Genomic DNA, 17,772 nt, shown 5'->3' with positions numbered 1-17,772 from the left:
AATGGTAAACTGAAAATAGAATAGATTACGAAGACTTCGTAATCTGATGCCTGCTGATGGAGTGTCTGCGTACGAAGTTACATTGACATCCGATCATGTTTTCGGGGTGGTTCAGTTTTTTCGGACATTATATAAAATATGAAACTTCCTGGCAGATTAAAACTGTGTGCCATGCCGAGACTCGAACTCGGGACGTTTGCCTTTCGCGGGCAAGTGCTCTACTGGCAGAAGTAAAGCTGCGAGGACGGGGCGTGAGTCGTGCTTGGGTAGCTCAGTTGGTAGAGCATTTGCCCGCGAAAGGCAAAGGTCCCGAGTTCGAGTCTCGGTCTGGCATACAGTTTTAATCTGCCAGGAAGTTTCATATCAGCGCACACTCCGCTGTAGAGTGAAAATCTCATTCTGGATTATATAAAAGATGTTTCATAATTACACTGGAAATTGACGCCACGAATATGCGCCTATAATAATTTGCAAGTGTGCGACGACCGTACATCAAATCTCAATGACGCAAGGCTCAGAGGATATTGTTTCCGATTAGACCTAAACAAGCATTAGCTCTCACTTACGCAACACTTGAGCTGCCTCTGATGTATCGTCTGGAGTGTCCCAATATCCAGTTACTGTGTTGGTGTAGTGAGTTCGTCAGCGAGCATGACGAGTCAGTCATCAAGTAGTGCTTCATACAGAGCCATGTGCAATGCGTGGCTACAGGTTTGCATCAGCGGTCTTAAGTCTGTACTTGTGACACGCCCTGGTGAAACAGCTTGCCGGACGCGACTCATGGGCGCGCCTTGTTTTCGCCGCTGCTATATTTAGCTCAGCGAGTGCCTCGCCGCGGACGCCCACGCTCGCGGCGACGCGGTCTAACGCCGTATCGCTACGTCGCCTGTCCTTACGGGTCTACTGCGGGTAAGCACATTAGCCGCCACCTCTGCAGCGAGAGGCAGGCAGACCTAGCAAATAGTAGAAATTACTCGCGCCCGTCACAGGTACCTACAAAGCAATCTCTTTGACCAGTTACTTGCCGAACCACGTAGACTACTGATCATTGCTTATCGGAGATGCCCGGGACCAACGCGAATCCAAAACAGGCAATTGTATTTATTGAATTCATTTATCTGATCTGTGTTATGTCTTATTACCTACTAAGGGCCATTTCGGTTGTGCACCACGAAATACTAGCATCCCCGACCATCCGCCAGATAAGCTCAAAGCCGCCTTGTTTCCACTTATACATATATACAATAAGTAAGCACTTAAATGTGTTTAGCCGAGGGTACTTCGCGTGTCACAATTACTTCTACACCTATATGGATCGCACAAGTGTTCTATATGCTATCTCCTTTAAAGATGACTTAGGCTTTCGTAGAACACTCCCAACAAACTGAGGTCCACCATTCTCCTTTCTTACGACAGACTTTACACATTAGTTGCATTTCACGTCGCTTTGAAAAGTTACGCTTGGATATATACGGTACACTGACATTAATGTCAGCATCGCCCGTATTCGAAGTCAGCGTGCAATAACCACACGCAGGCAGTTGGCGGCAGTAGTAGCGAAAGATATAAACTTAAGCGCCAAAGAAACTGGTGTAATCGTGCGTATTCAGAGATATGTACACAGAGAGAATACAGCGCTGCGGTCGGCAACGCCTATATAAGACAACAAGTGTCTGGCGCAGTTGTTAGATCGCTCACTGCTGCTATAATGGCAGGTTATCAAGATTTAAGTGAGTTTGAACGTACTGTTATAGTCGGTGCACGAGCCATGGGACGCAGCATCTCCGAGGTAACGATGAAGTGGAGATTTACCCGTAAGACCATTTCACGAGTTTACTGTGTATATCAGGAATCTGGTAAAACATCAGATCTCTGACATCGCTGCGCCGGAAAAAGATCCTGCAAGAGCGGGAGCAACGACGGCTGAAGGGAATCGTTCTACGTGACAGAAGTGCAACCTTTCCGCCAATTGTTGCAGAATTCAATGCTAGGCCATCAACAAGTGTTAGCATGCGAACCGTTCAACGAAACATCATAGTTAGGGATTTTCGGAGCCGAAGGCCCACTCGTGTACCCTTGATGGCTGCACGACACAAAGCTTTACGCCTCGCTTGGGCCCGTCAACACCAACACTGGACAGTTGATGTCTGGAAACATGCTGCCTGGTCGGACGAATCTCGTTTCCAATTGTATTGAGCGGATGGGAGTGTGTGGGTATGAAGACAACCTCATGAATCCATGGACCCTGCATGTCAGCAGGGGACTGCTCAAGCTGGTGGAGGCTCTGAAATGGTGTGCGGTGAGTGCAGTTGGAGTGATATGGGGCCCCTGACAGTCTAGATACGACTCTGACTGATGATACGTACATAAGCATTCTCTCTGATTACCTGCATCCATTCATGCCCGTTGTGCACTCCGACTGGCTTGGGAAATTCCAGCAGGACAATGCGACACCCCACGCCCCAGAATTGCTACAGAGTGGCTCCAGGAACACTTCTTCTCAGTTTAAACGCTTCCGCTGGCCACCAAACTCCCCAGACATGAACATTATTGAGTATATCCGTGATCAACCTAAATCAGCCTAAATAACGCCATGTGTCCTTTATAAACCAAGGTAGACCGCAGTCGAAGTTCTTTCTCTCATATTACCCCACGAGAGTTAAATGCGATTTTCTATACCCGCTAGGGACATTCTCCTGCGCGAGGGATTCACGATAAATGCAGCCTCAGTTTAGGGCTAATGCCGAAGAATACTCACTGTAAAACCAAATTGGGATTCCATATGGACTAGTGACTGTATTTGTTCTCCACTCCTTTAGTTGCTTCTCAGTGCCAGGAATGCTTATTTCTATGCCCTCAGTACGGCTTTTTGTGAATGATTTTTTAACGCAAAATCTAAAATTTCGGCTTTCCTTTTGGTGCCTTTTATTGCCACACCAGACTTGTCAACGAATGACTAAACAGAAAACTCTCGTCACGCTTAGTGATTTTACGCAGGACCAGAATTTTCTAAGATTCTCGGCTTGATCTCTCGCTAACATATGACGGAGGTAGTTTTTGCGTACTTCGCCCATCAGTCTTTTTATAGATGCACGATGTCGTTAATTTTGGGCTGGTGACATTCCTTCTTTCTTTTTTGAACATTTCCGGTTCCAGCTCAAAATAGTAGGCCACCTGTCAGCTCAAAACCCTCTGACTTTATCTTACCGATCTTTTTGCAAAGTATATTGAACTCTGTTCGCATAATAACAGATTTTTATACTACGACCGTCTATTTTCTACAGATCATTCTAGATTTCGCTACAATTGTCCAGCGTTGCACTACTCTATATACCCACTCAATATACCATTGTATGCAGCCTGATGGAGCTAGGGACGATACGCTAGATATTTAGGATTTATCAGGAACGACTTTTTTATGGAAATGTTACATCGGTAGGATGAAGATGAAGGTTTCAAAGGAAAGGTTATCTTTAGTGACGAGTCGGCTTCTCACGCAAGTGGTACAGTTATTAAACACAACTGCAGCATTTGGGGCAATGAAAGCCCACGAAAGTCCCTGTGACATGAACGTGATAGCCTAAAACTGAATGTGTTTTGTGCATTGAGCAAATGCAAAGTTTAAGAATATCTCTTTTTCCAAGAGAAAACTATCAACGGATAGTGTGCTTAGATATGCTAGAAAAGTTTTAATTCCCCAGATTGAAAATGATGACCAAAAACGCAGCGTACAGTATATGCAAGATGCCGTAGTACTACACTACCCATCCGACGGGCGGGGCTTCCTTAATGTCCTCTTTCCAGCTAAGTGAAGATGTATCTTGCCGTAAGATGAAACGAAATCCACGCCTGAAGATTAAATGCATTAATCAGTATGTGCTTTCAGAGTTGTAAAGTTATTTTTGATACACCTTATATATTTACAATACTGGTCATTAAAATTGCTGCACCAAGAAGAAACGCAGATAATAAACGGGATGCATTGGACAAATATATTACACTAGAACTGAGATGTGATCACATTTTCACGCAATTTTGGTGCATACATCATGAGAAATCAGTATCCAGAACAACCACCTCTGGCCGTAATAACGGCCTTGATACGCCAGAGCATTGACTCAAACAGAGCTTGGATGGCGTGTACAGGTACAGCTGCCCATGCAGTTTCAACACGATACCACATTTCATCAAGAGTAGTGACTGGCGTATTGTGACGAGCCAGTTGCTCAGCCACCATTGACCACACGTTTTCAATTGGTGAGAGACCTGTACTGGCAAAGGCAGCAGTCGAACATTTTCTGTATCCAGAAAGGCCCATACAGAACCTGCAACATGCGGTCGTGCATTAACCTGCTGAAATGTAGGGTTTCGCAGGGATCGAATACAGAGTAAAGCCACAGGTCGTAACACATCTGAAATGTAACGTCCACTGTTCAAAGTGCCGTCAATGCGAACAAGAGGTGACCGAGACGTGTAACCAGTGGCATCCCATACCATCACGCCGGGTGATACGTCAGTATGGCGATGACGAATACACGCTTCCAATGTGCGTTCACTGCGATGTCGCCAAACACGGATGCGACCATCATGACGCTGTAAACAGAACCTGGATTCATCCAAAAATTGATGTTTTGCCATTCGTGCACCCAGGTTCGTTGTTGAGTACACCATCGCAGGCGTTCCTGTCTTTGATGCAGCGTCAAGGGTAACCGCAGCCATAGTCTCCGAGCTGATAGTCGCAGGCGTTCCTGTCTGTGATGCAGCGTCAAGGGTAACCGCAGCCATGGTCTCCGAGCTGATAGTCCATGGTGCTGCAAACGTTGTCGAACTGTTCGTGCAGAAGTTTGTTGTCTTGCAAACGTCCCCATCTGTTGACTCAGGGATCGAGACGTGGCTGCACGATCCGTTACAGCATGCGGATAAGATACCTGTCATCTCGACTGCTAGTGAGACGAGGCCTTTGGGATCCAGTACGGCGTTCCGTATTACCCTCCTGAACCCACCGATTCCATATTCTGCTAACAGTCACTGGATCTCGACCAACGCGGGCAGCAATGTCGTGATACGATAAACCGCAAATGCGATAGGCTACAGTCCGACCTTTATCAATGACGGAAATGTAATGATACACATTTTTCCTCCTTACACGAGGCATCACAACAACGTTTCACCAGGCAACGCCGGTCAACTGTTGTTTGTGTATGAGAAATCGGTTGGAAAGTTTCCTCATGTCAGCTCGTTGTAGGTGTCGCCAACGACGCTCTGAAAAGCTAATCATTTGCATATCACAGCATCTTCTTCCTCCCGGTTAAATTTCGCGTCTGTAGCACGTCATCTTCGTGGTGTAGCAATTTTAGTGGCCAGTAGTGTATGTCCACTGGATCTAACAGATCATTTGACTGCGTTCCCAGCTTGTTGTGTTAAACTCAAACAGTTGTAATTATACCGTACGCCTGAAGAGTGACAGCACATAGTTCCAAAATATTCCTCTGGTGTTCCATGCACACACCGATACTTCACATGATCAAGTTATAAACGTATATAAGTTACGAAGGAGCCCGTTGTCACTCTCAGCCTGTTGTAATGAATAATTCTTGTTTGCTGAGAAAATTAGGTTGCCTTTTGCGCTATAAGGCACTTGCCATGCCGAAGAAATACGGTGTGGAGCGTCACTAAAGGCCCATCACGTTGCTCATAACGATCTACAGGATGCTGAAGAGTGAAGTACTTCAAAAGGCAAATCTAATATATATATATATATATATGCAGGGTTATTACAAATGATTGAAGCGATTTCACAGCTCTACAATAACTTTATTATTTGAGATATTTTCACAATGCTTTGCACACACATATAAAAACTCAAGAAGTTTTTTTAGGCATTCACAAATGTTCGATATGTGCCCCTTTAGTGATTCGGCAGACATCAAGCCGATAATCAAGTTCCTCCCACACTCGGCGCAGCATGTCCCCATCAATGAGTTCGAAAGCATTGTTGATGCGAGCTCGCAGTTCTGGCACGTTTCTTGGTAGAGGAGGTTTAAACACTGAATCTTTCACATCACTATGCATGAAACTTGCCCGCACGCGTTCAGCCGTTTCTTCGCTCACTGCAGGCCGACCCGTTGATATCCCATTACAGAGGCATCCAGAAGCTTTAAACTGTGCATAACATCGCCGGATGGAGTTAGCAGTTGGTGGATCTTTGTTGAACTTCGTCCTGAAGTGTCGTTGCACTGTTATGACTGACTGATGTGAGTGCATTTCAAGCACGACATACGCTTTCTCGGCTCCTGTCGCCATTTTGTCTCACTGCGCTCTCGAGCGCTCAGGTGGCAGAAACCTGAAGCGTGGCTTCAGCCGAACAAAACTTTTATGAGTTTTTCTACGTATCTGTAGTGTGTCGTGACCGTATGTCAATGAATGGAGCTACAGTGAATTTATGAGATCGCTTCAATCATTTGTAGTAGCCCTATATATATATATATATATATATATATATATATATATATATATATATATATATACGTTGAGCTTCTGCATGTTCTTCGTACGCGTACACTGCGATCACTAGATGATTTCCATGCAACTGAATATATGTATATATCGCTGACGATGCATTATTACGTCAGACTGTGCGACATAGACAGTGTATTGAAATTGCTTAGCACTCCAGTCTCAACTCAATCAGATACTCCGCCTCTGTGAATAAAATTGAAGCAATTTATTTATAAAATTTCTCTCTGCTAAAGGACAGGTAACACAGCAGCACAAATTTGTTATATTGGTATTGTAATGAGTCTCCACAGAAGAGAGGCAGAAATCATTTGCTTCAACATTTTGTGGTGAACAACTTCTTTCACAAAAAGAGTAATAACTTGACAAAGGTTCCTGCATAAGAGTCCAATACGTAATAAATGTTCTGAAGGTTTTCCACCTTGCAGCAGCTCGGGGCTTCACACCAAATTTTCCTGTTTCGTCACTTGTGAATAAAAAGAAATGTCATATTCCACGGACGTAATAAAATGTTATTAATTGTTCCGTAATTCAATGTTTCGTTTCAACGCTTCCGGTTACAGTCTTATTTATTCCGTAATAGTCTGGTCACTTGCCGCGGATGTGCATGTGTGGGCAGTCGAACTGGAACCGGCTGACCTCGTGTTCCACAGTAACGCGTATTTTCCCACTACGGCTCCTTTTCTGCATCAACATTAGTTTAAATAATGGCGACGCTAAGGCTACAAAGAGAGCAAATACAGTACTACTGTTACTGCTAATGTCACTCTCGCTGTTACTACTGAGCACACCGCACAAATAAAATAGTCGCCCACAGAACACATCGCGTTAATGCCTTGTAACAACCGCATCTGTCTTTCATAACTGTCCCAATTCGGTGCGGAAGAAAGTTCACAAGTTTTTTCATGTACGCCATATCCAATAGAAGCTATGCATTAATGATTACATCCCGTACGCCTAACAAACTGCTAGAATGATTCCTACGTTTTAGCCGCTGTTCCAAATAGTCCCAGATATTTTTGTGGGGCTGAGGTCGGGTGAGTTACCAGGTAGTCAAGGTGCGATTCAGGGGACTCACTGTATAGTAGATAGTAACATCAACGACACAGAACGTTCTAATGTGATCCGTTGGGAACAGATCGAAATGTATAAATTTTTTACTACGATATTATTTCAATAATCGCATGAGAACGGCTCAGGTAATGGTTTGAAAATGAGCAAATACGTTCTGAACGAATCACAAATAATACAAATGTGAACGCAAGTAAAAGAGAAAATTAAAGACGAAGTAACAAGGATATAGTTTTGTATAAATACAATGGCTGGATTAATTTTAATGGAAATGTTGAAATTAATTTAAAAACGAAGTGGGATATTCTCTCAATGGAAACCATCTCGGCTGGTAAAATTATGCTTCACTACTCATTTAAAAAAAAAAAAAAATATATTGGAAATTGACGTGTTCTCAGTTGGAAGTACGCCACCATTTTAAACATTCGTGTAGTAATATATTGCGCCAAAGATCGCATATACACAAACATCAAAAAAAGTTTTGCATCACCCCTGTTCCAAGAGATCCTGAAGATAGACGTTGACTGTGGATACTGTATCATAGGCACAGTCCCTTTGACTGTTCAGAGATGTCACTAAACCCGCCCAGAGATGTAAACAACCATGCATGAGCAACGCCTATTAGACGGAGTGGGTCCGAAGCCGATCAGTTCCAGTCATTCCACCAGGAAGGATGTATACAGCTAGAGTTGTCTGTAGTCCAATCATGAATAGACGGGCAATACGGCGGTTCGTAGGCGTCCGCATTGTTGCTTTGTGCCAGGAAGGGCGCTCAACAAGGGAAGTGTCCAGGCGTCTCGGAGTGAACCAAAGCGATGTTGTTCGGACATGGAGGAGATACAGAGAGACAGGAACTGCCCTATGACATGCCTCGCTCAGGCCGCCCAAGGGCTACTACTGCAGAGGAACCCTGACAGCAACGCCACCATGTTGAATAATACTTTTCGTGCAGCTACAGGACATCGTGTTACGACTCAAACCGTGCACTATAGGCTGCATGATGCGCAACTTCACTCCCGATATCAATGGCGAGGTCCATCTTTGCAACCACGACACCACGCAGCGCGGTACAGATGGGCCCAACAACATGCCGAATGGACCGCTCAGGACTGCCAGCACGTTCTCTCCATCGATGACTGTCGTATATTCCTTCAACCAGACAATTGTCAGAGACGTGTTTGGAGGCAACCCGGTCAGGCTGAACGCCTTAGACACACTTTCCAGCGAGTGCAGCAAGGTGAAAGTTCCCTGCTGTTTTGGGGTGGCATTATGTGGGGCCGACGCTCGCCGCTGGTTGTCATGGAAGGCGCCGTAACGGCTGTACGATACGTGAATGCTATCCACCGGCCAATAGTGCAATCAGTATATTGGGAGGCATTCGCCTTCATGGACGATAATACGCGCCCTCATCGTGCACATCTTGTGAATGACTTCCTTCAGGGTAGCGACATCACTCGACTAGAGTGGCCACCATGTTCTCCAGACGTGAACCCTATCGGACATGCCCGGGATAGATTGAAAAGGGCTCTTTATGGACGATGTGACCCACCAACCACTCTGAGGGATCTACGCCGAATCGCCGTTGAGTAGCGGGATAATCTGGACCAACAGTGCCTTGATGAACTTGTGGACAATATGCCACGACGAATACAGGCTTGCATCAATGCAAAGGCATGCTACTGGGTATTAGAGGTACCGGTGTGTACAGCAATCTGGACCACCACCTCTGAAGGTCTCACTGAATGGTGGTAGAACACACAATGTGTGGATTTCATGAGCAATAAAAAGGGTGGAAATGATGATTATGTTGATTTACATTCCAATTTTCTGTACAGGTTCCGGAACTCTCGGAACCAAGGTGGTACAAAACTTTTTTTGATGTTTGTACATGAAACATCACATTACTTGTTTCGGCAAACAGCTACAGTCTTCATATATGACAAAATCGATCACAAAGCTTCGTACAGGTAGGCAAATGGAACACCTTCAAGCCATCTGAGATGTTTCCATGAATGAACATCATATCATCATACGGTAAAAAAGACTGAGATTAAAATATCGTCCTCTGCTATTACACATGATTTATGGAAAAGAGGATTATGGAAACTAGGAAGGGGGTGAAAGGGGGAGGACGGAAACATAGGCGAAACGTGGCGGATAACAGCTTAGTCTGAATCATTCAAAACTCATATTTTAAAAGCATAGGCAAGAGCACAAATAACTGAAATTGTAAACCTCTAAAAATTTTTTTAAAAGTTTTCTTAAGCTTTTATAATGAATTATAGAAAACTGAAAAGTTATGCACACGTCAGCAATTGTCATGTCCTAAAATCATTAAAACTGTGATAAATATATATATAGACCTTTCACACCTCATACCACTATTCAACACTGAAAAAAATTTGTAAAAAGTCTTGTAATAAAATACAAGTGCTCGTATTAAGATAATTATACGTGTCTAAATAATTATGCACAGTTTTGTAGAACATGTGCCATTAACGAATGAGTCATTATTAAAAAGCAGCTATAGACGTTATCTGAATGATGAAACGAGTTGTTATTGTCAGTCTATTTTATTGTAATTTTAACAGTTTTGAGAACAGCTGGTTGCACTCCATTTATCATTGTCGTACCGTTTATAGTTGATTTTTTTTAGCCGTAGTCACAGGCACCGTGGCTAAGGTGTACAATGAGAAAAATTCCAGATAGATTTCATCGCTATGCGGCGGACCGTGCGCTGATACGAAACTTCTTGATCAATACGTTCGCAGACAAATGCTGCACTAACTAGCTATCCAAGCAAGACTCACGACGCACCCTTACAGAAGTTCTAGTCGTGAATGGTGCTTGGGTAGCGCAGTGGTTAGTACACTTACCCGCGAACGGCAAAGGCCCCAGTTTCGAATGCCGGTCCGGCACACAGTTTATGTCTGCCAGAAGTTTCACCGTGAACATTATTGTATACGACCTGCATTACTTCATGCTTGATGTCTTTCCCGACGGCGATGACACATTCCAATAGTATAACTGTCCGTGTCACAAGAACAGAATCGCGCTACGGCGGCTTGAGCAGTATGATAATTAACTCATATTTAAGAACCTTCAACATCACAGCGCGTCAGCAATCGTTGGTTAATATATTAAAAAACTAAAAACCCGCCTCGATTGCGAAAAAAAGCACCTAGTGTTAAAGTGTTAACCCAGGTTTCGGCGTAGATAACTACACCTTCTTCAGAACAAGAATAAAACCCGCAAGTATCTAAGAAGAGCTTTGTCAATGATTAAAAGAACACCATAGCTATACATTTATAAACGAAAAAGAAAAGGAAAAGACAAACAGTACATATGTACAAAGTCAACACCACTACTTAACTTAATGGTGTACCCTCTACCTCACACTGGCCTATGTTCGATGGGCCATGACCCGACATAAACTCAATGGCGGGTCATGGCCCATCGAACATAGGCCAGTGTGAGGTGGAGCGTACACCATTAAGTTAAGTAGTGGTTTTGACTTTGTACATATGTACTGTTTGTGTTTTCCTTTTCTTTTTCGTTTATAAATCTATAGCTATGCTGTTCTTTTAATCATTGACAAAGGTCTTCTTAGGCACTTGTGGGTTTTATTGTTGTTTTGAAGAAGGTGTAGTTATCTACGCCAAAACCTGGGTTAACACTTTAGCACTAGGTACTTTTTTCGCAATCGAGGTGGGTTTTTAGTTTTTTCATATAACTCATAATTATGTCACGACCACGAAAATCAATTGATATTAACCTAATAGAACACTTCCTTGCACATAAAAAACCGAAAAACTTATTTTAGGCATCTGTAATCGTTGGGGTTGTCCACATAATGCAGTACATTGTACATGTTCATATGAAGTTGCAAACACCTCTTTCCTGTCCTCGGAACTTAGCAGGCATGAATTAAAAGGGACACAAAGTCTATCTTCGATAAGAATAAGTTTTGTTTCCCATTTTTGGACCGCCATTAATTGTATCAACCTGCGCCATTGCATCCTTTTTCGTGCACGCACTCTGTAGGCGGGTTCCATACACGGAATATCTGGCGTGCCTTTGTCTCTGGGTGCGGACTCTCCGGTATCTGGATGAAGGTCAGGTTCTTGCCAAGCCGGTGGCTTCTGGTTCCACGTAGCGCCACTGGAAATGTTTTCCTTTGAATTCCAGAGTTTTTACTGGCAGCAAAAGTAGCTTAAGTGGTCGGGTAACTGTATATTGTATGAGAGGCATCCTTAATTGGTGTGGCGTCTGGGAAGGCTTTGCGTAATATATAATGAAGCCCCGTTTTAGCGATGACGTTGGCATATTAAATCACTCTATATTCCTCGTGTTCTTTGTACCCTTTCACGGAAGTTTCCCGAGGAGGGAAAAGAAATTGGGAGCCAAAGAGTTCAGCTAAATCTCATTATCTAATCACTACTGCAGTCATTTTTTGTTAGTAAGACGACCACGTTACATTTTACCCTCCAAGCCTTTGATAGTAATGACATTGTGCAATACGTTGGCGGTAAGAGACGTGTGTTAACAAACCTCACATTGCTTAGCAATATAAACTGCACTCAATAGCTTCTTCGCAACTCACGACCACTCAGATTTCTTCGTTAAATCATTATTATATAAGACCTTTGAAGATACGAAGAGGTAGCCGCATTTACCCATTTCCCTTTTGAGATATGGCGCTGTTCTTTGTATAGATTAATACATTCATATTTTCAGTAATAATTCTTACCGCAGTAGAAAATGCGTCTTCCAGCACCTGTTTCTCGCAGTACTAGTTCGATGCGTTTGAGCTTCTTGCTTCACATTCTAGAGTCACAGAGAGTATTTCTCTTTTTCGAGGATGAAAACTTCTGTTTCACCACTCACGCCTGGCAACAGCGTCGTTACGTTTTACGATGTCCGCCTTTCCTTTGTAATATACCTAATATACAAAGACTTAATGAAAACTTCGATTCACTGACATCGTGTAATACAATACCTCACTTTAAAATGATTGGCATTGTGGTGATTCGTGAATTTCATAAAAATGACACTAAATTGGAGACTAATTACCAGACACTAATACAAAATAAAACAAACGACGATGTATTTTAACAAACTGTGGCATTCATTGTAGTAATGGGAAAGGCTTGAATTAGTGAAAATGGTAGGAATAAAATATACGGTATTAATCACCAACTGTAATTATTCAAATAATTGGACTTTTACAAATGTAGTTTACTCATTCAAGAAGTTATGCTGTCGCTTGCAAATGAAGGCACATATTGTAAAACGTAAATTTAAGATGAAAGCTGTAAAGAACATTCTGTCTTATTGACTTTATTACTTAAACTCGTATTGTTGTAACCAGATATACGCCTAATAATAAAATACTAGGCATCTGTTACAAATTCTGTCAGTCAAAACCTCTTTCGTTTTACCCTCTTAGTTTCAATTATTGTTAGGAATGTGAGTCGTTGTGTAATTAGCGTGTATTAATTAATTTTGTGAAGTTCGTTATCGTACTCATATTTAGATGGAATTTTTACATTTAAAAACATTTTTACTTTATAAATTTCAGATATTATTCAATTCTGTAATTTTAGACGTATTATTCTGTGTAATCAGAACATCTTAGCTTTGGAACTTTTAATTGTAAATACGATTAAAAATATGTTGTCATTATTAAGTAATAATCGTCGAAGTGACCATCCATTATTTAGAATATATAAATAGGGATGCAGCGAGGCTGCTGGGACGGGCAGTTTGAGCTGATATCTCGATGTGTGACCTGTGTTAGTTACATGAATATTATTTCACTAAAATTTAAAGTTATGAAAAAGTATGTTTCTTGATTTGTGAACCAGTCAGTTGTTTTACGAAGACATACTGTACAACTCGGCCTCTTTGCAATGTGTCATTATGGCTTTGATCAGCTGTTACGATCGGAAGAATGAATGTTTAAAAACTAGAACCGATCACCTTCACTGTAAACCACACAGTTCATGAAGATCCAGGCAATCTACGAATATTTCAGTTACGTGGGGAAAACTTTTGTTTTAACCTTCTTCTTATGATTCTAGAAAACATCAGTCGACATGCACTTTTGATAAGTCAGTTTATCTGTCTTCGAAGTTTTGAGGATTACCTTACCGACGAGTAGATAATAATTAAGTAGAAGTGTTAAACCTTCTTTCAAACGTCTGCGGCTCCTATTACAAGACTTCAAAGAAGCGAGTTCCCATGTGTAAAACAGCTCCAAACGTCGGGTGACTTTAGAAATGACTTAATGTGTTAAATTTTTTACGTTAAGCTTGTGCAGCATTTATGACTGAAGACGCAAAGCGCTAGTTATGTTGGTTTTATTAGGTTCGGATTATTGACTGAGTAAGTGTAGTCTGGGTAGGTTGCACTAATGAAACACGCAGCGTGCCTCGGACGCAAACAGGTAGGGGCGCTGTTACAGTACGCGGGATATTCACCTCGTCTGTCAGGGGGCCCGTGGTAGCAAAATCGAAAGCACCATGTCACCTGTGGAGAATGTGAGTATTATTGTGTACCTGTGTTCTTCACGCATCTCAATGCTTGTGATGTCATGTCTCCTGAACTACGCGTCGTATAAAAACGTAATTTTCGAGGCAGATTCAGTGATATATTTGGATACTATCTGCAAAAAGTGTTGCGAATAGAGTTAATAGCAAACAAGGAATAAATTAAAATGCGAAGCCTAATGCTTAAGTTTCACTGCATGAACATAAAAAATGTAGTAGCCGATAATTTTGTTTTCCTTTCTTTGTTTTGTTGGCAGTGTCAGTTAGAAAAAGTTTCTAAAATTTCTGCAGTTACGTGTAAAGTTTGCTGGAAGTCGCTAAGTGCTGTTATTCTCAAATACTGGATGAATATAGTCTGTATAATTTGCGCGACATGAGTTACACTGTCTGAAAGACATACACACGGTTTCTGCATTTAATACTTAAATGTGTTAAACATTTAATGTAAGAATATACGTCTCAATCAGCAGATTGCGATAACATTTTCAATTTTTAAATTTGATCAATAATTATATGAAATACTAGCTAGCGCTCGCTGCTTCGCTCGCTTGGACTGTATGGTCTGCAGAGATGTTTCTTTGTTTTTATTTAATCGAATTTTTATGTTCTTCACAAATTGCAACACCTCCTAAGCTTCTTATGCTAATTGAGGCCATATAAGCGTGGTATTTTGCGGTTGTACTTCTGACCAAAAGGAGATTCTTGTTGCTGAATTCCAAAGTTTTTGTTAATCATGCCTTCTGCGTTCTTGTGGAGATGTTCATCCCTTAACAAATATTTATCTATATCTAACCGAGAAGTAAAGTACCGATTTCCATAAACTTAGCTTTAAAATTTTTTTAATGTAACGAAATATTTTCTTAAAAATTTTAATCCCCCATTGCATTCTCTTAGTTGTTTGATTTCCAAAAACACTGAAACACGCAGTTTTTTATTTCTAACCCAGAAGTCAAATACCAGTTGTCATACATGTAGCTTTAAAAATCGTTTAGTAGAGCTTTAGTGATTATTTACTTTTAAAAAAAATTCCCCCCTTATTTTACATCTTTAGTGGTTGAATTTCCAAAAATGCTGAAACACGTATTTTTTTCTGACTGAGAAACTAAATACCAGTTTTCGTAGTTCAGGCTTCAAAAAGTCTCTTAGTAGTGACATACTTTCAAAAAGCCTTTCATCGCCTATTTTCCCCCCCCCCCCCCCCCCCCTTAGGAGTGGAATTTCGGACAATCCCTTCTTAAACGATGCCTACAGTGTAAGCTCCATATCCTCTCCAAACTTCAGGTTTCTATCCTTAGGGATTTGAGCTGATTCACTGACTAATGAATCAGTTAATCAATATGACCCTATTTCATCCCCCGTAGTGGTTGACTTCTCAAAAACATTAAAACACGAATTTATAGCCTTCAGATTTGTGTGACTTATTGCGTAATCGAAAATTAGCCGATTTCTTTTAGTAGTCATGTGCATAACTTCACACTTTTCCTCATTCAGGGTCAATTGCCACATTTCGCACCATAGAAATATCTTATCTACATAATTTTTCAAGTCGTTTTGATCATCTTATGACTTCACAAGACGGTAAACGACAGCATCGTCTGCAAACAATCTAAGACAACTACTCAGATTGTCTCCTATGTCGTTAATATAGATCAGGAACAATAGAGGGCCTATAACACTTTATTGGGGAACGCCGGATATTACTTCTGTTGTACTCGATAACTTTCCGTCTCTTACTACGAACTGTCAGCTTTCTGAAAGGATATCACGAATCCAGTCGCACAACTGAGGCGACATTCCATACGCACGCAGTCAGGTTAGAAGACGCTTGTGAGTAACGGTGTTGGTCCTCCATTTCCCTTTATCGTGTATTGTTAGGTGGCGAGGAACTCAGCGGGAGCAAACGTTTGAGTACCCTAACTGGTGGACGAGTGAGTCAGCAGTACCAACAGAGAAGTCCAGCTGAGCAGCGAGGTGTTCGACTGTGATCCGTCCATCACTTCAAATGAGAGTGTCCGCACGTTCCAACATTGCAGGCATCACAGCTGTTTGCGGCCGGCCGGCACGGGGATGTCGGACGGATTTGCGTGACCTTATTGCGCCTCGTCCAACAACTCACCGTGCTTTTGTTTACCTCCAGATCCCCGTAGACATTCTGCACGCGTCTATGGTCAGCTGCGTTTCTCGCCAAAAGAAACCCTATGACAGCTCCCTGCTTGGAACGCATTTCGCCTACAGACGCCATTTTGAACGTCATGCACAGCGCCTCCATCTGGTGGAACTTAAACTACAGGAGCTGAAGCGGGAATATTCCTCGAGGTCCCAAAACAAATTCCGCGCTTTTTCAGCCGAAACTGGCCGATACTACTTATTAAAAGCCCGTCTGTAAAGACATTGCTTTGCCCTTACGTCGATAATATTTTTTTTTCTTTTGTGCATTACCTTGTCGTAGTACATATGTATCATTTATTTCAACTATTCTTTATTTGTTAAAACGTCACATTGTTTGTTCATTCATTTTGCTACTGTTTAATAAGTCATATTACTATCTTCACGCCACTAACCAGGATTTACTTCACACATTGTCCGCGCGGAACACCGCTGACGTCATCGCACTGCCTGCAGCAACAGTTAAGACATTAAAAGAAAATTATTACTCTCTCTCTCTCTCTCTCATTTCAAAATTAAAGACAATTGCAGTTAAATTATCTATTTTAAAAGTAGTGTCACAATATCTCAATTTTGTTTAGTTCAAAAAAATGGTTCAAATGGCTCTGAGCACTATGGGACTTAACATCTATGGTCATCAGTCCCCTAGAACTTAGAACTACTTAAACCTAACTAACCTAAGGACAGCACACAACACCCAGCCATCACGAGGCAGAGAAAATCCCTGACCCCGCCGGGAATCGAACACGGGAATCCGGGCGTGGGAAGCGAGAACGCTACCGCACGACCACGAGATGTGGGCTTGTTTAGTTCCAATAAATGTTCTTTCCATTATTTCGTCTTGTTGACAGTGTTAAAAACACGCCAAATTAAAGTTAAATTAATAATTTTCTTTCAAAATTCTTCTGAGACATTTTGCTGCTCATTATAATTTTATTTCAATGTTTGTTTGTAACTTCTTTTGGAGGGAGTACATATTTTATTTTTTGTGTAGTAAAATTACTTTCCATAAAAATTACGTATATTACCAGCTAACGCTGTCCCCAATTACAGCTTGAAAACGGCACCTATTTTCTCATTGGCTGTCAGCTTCAAAACAAAATTACGTATTTCGTGGGCATCTAGCAGATGCGCGATGTCTATGTAGGCCCCTACAATGTTATTTTTTTTCACTTTTGCAAGTTTACTGGAATTATATTGACTTTAATTGTTCACTTGGACCCCGTCAAAGTGATTCATCGCATCTATGTAATAATTGTACTGAATTATCTATTTTTTTTTTATTACGTAAACATTGGCATACCATATTTAGATTAAAATTGACGTCTTATTGGCCTCACATCAGATTCTGCACGTTCTGACAAAGACTATACAATTTTTTTTCTTTTTCGTCCATGACTAACAGCGGTAATCAGACTCCTTGTATAGGTGATGTTTTATTATTTAAAAGATTTTTTTTTTTAGAAGT

The 17,772-nt window shown here is 41.7% G+C and overlaps 1 non-coding gene across 1 annotated transcript; it reads left to right on the top strand.

The window, feature by feature from the left end:
* The first annotated feature begins 259 nt into the window (after window positions 1-259).
* Window positions 260-334, top strand: Trnas-cga (transfer RNA serine (anticodon CGA)). Its single transcript has one exon. It is a non-coding gene; the product is annotated as a tRNA-Ser (tRNA).
* The last annotated feature ends 17,438 nt before the right edge of the window (window positions 335-17,772 follow it).

This window comes from Schistocerca serialis, chromosome 4, assembly GCF_023864345.2.
Source record: "Schistocerca serialis cubense isolate TAMUIC-IGC-003099 chromosome 4, iqSchSeri2.2, whole genome shotgun sequence".
Lineage (NCBI taxonomy): Eukaryota > Metazoa > Arthropoda > Insecta > Orthoptera > Acrididae > Schistocerca > Schistocerca serialis.
Note: the sequence above shows the minus strand (reverse complement) of the source record. Positions and strands in the feature narration are given on the sequence as shown.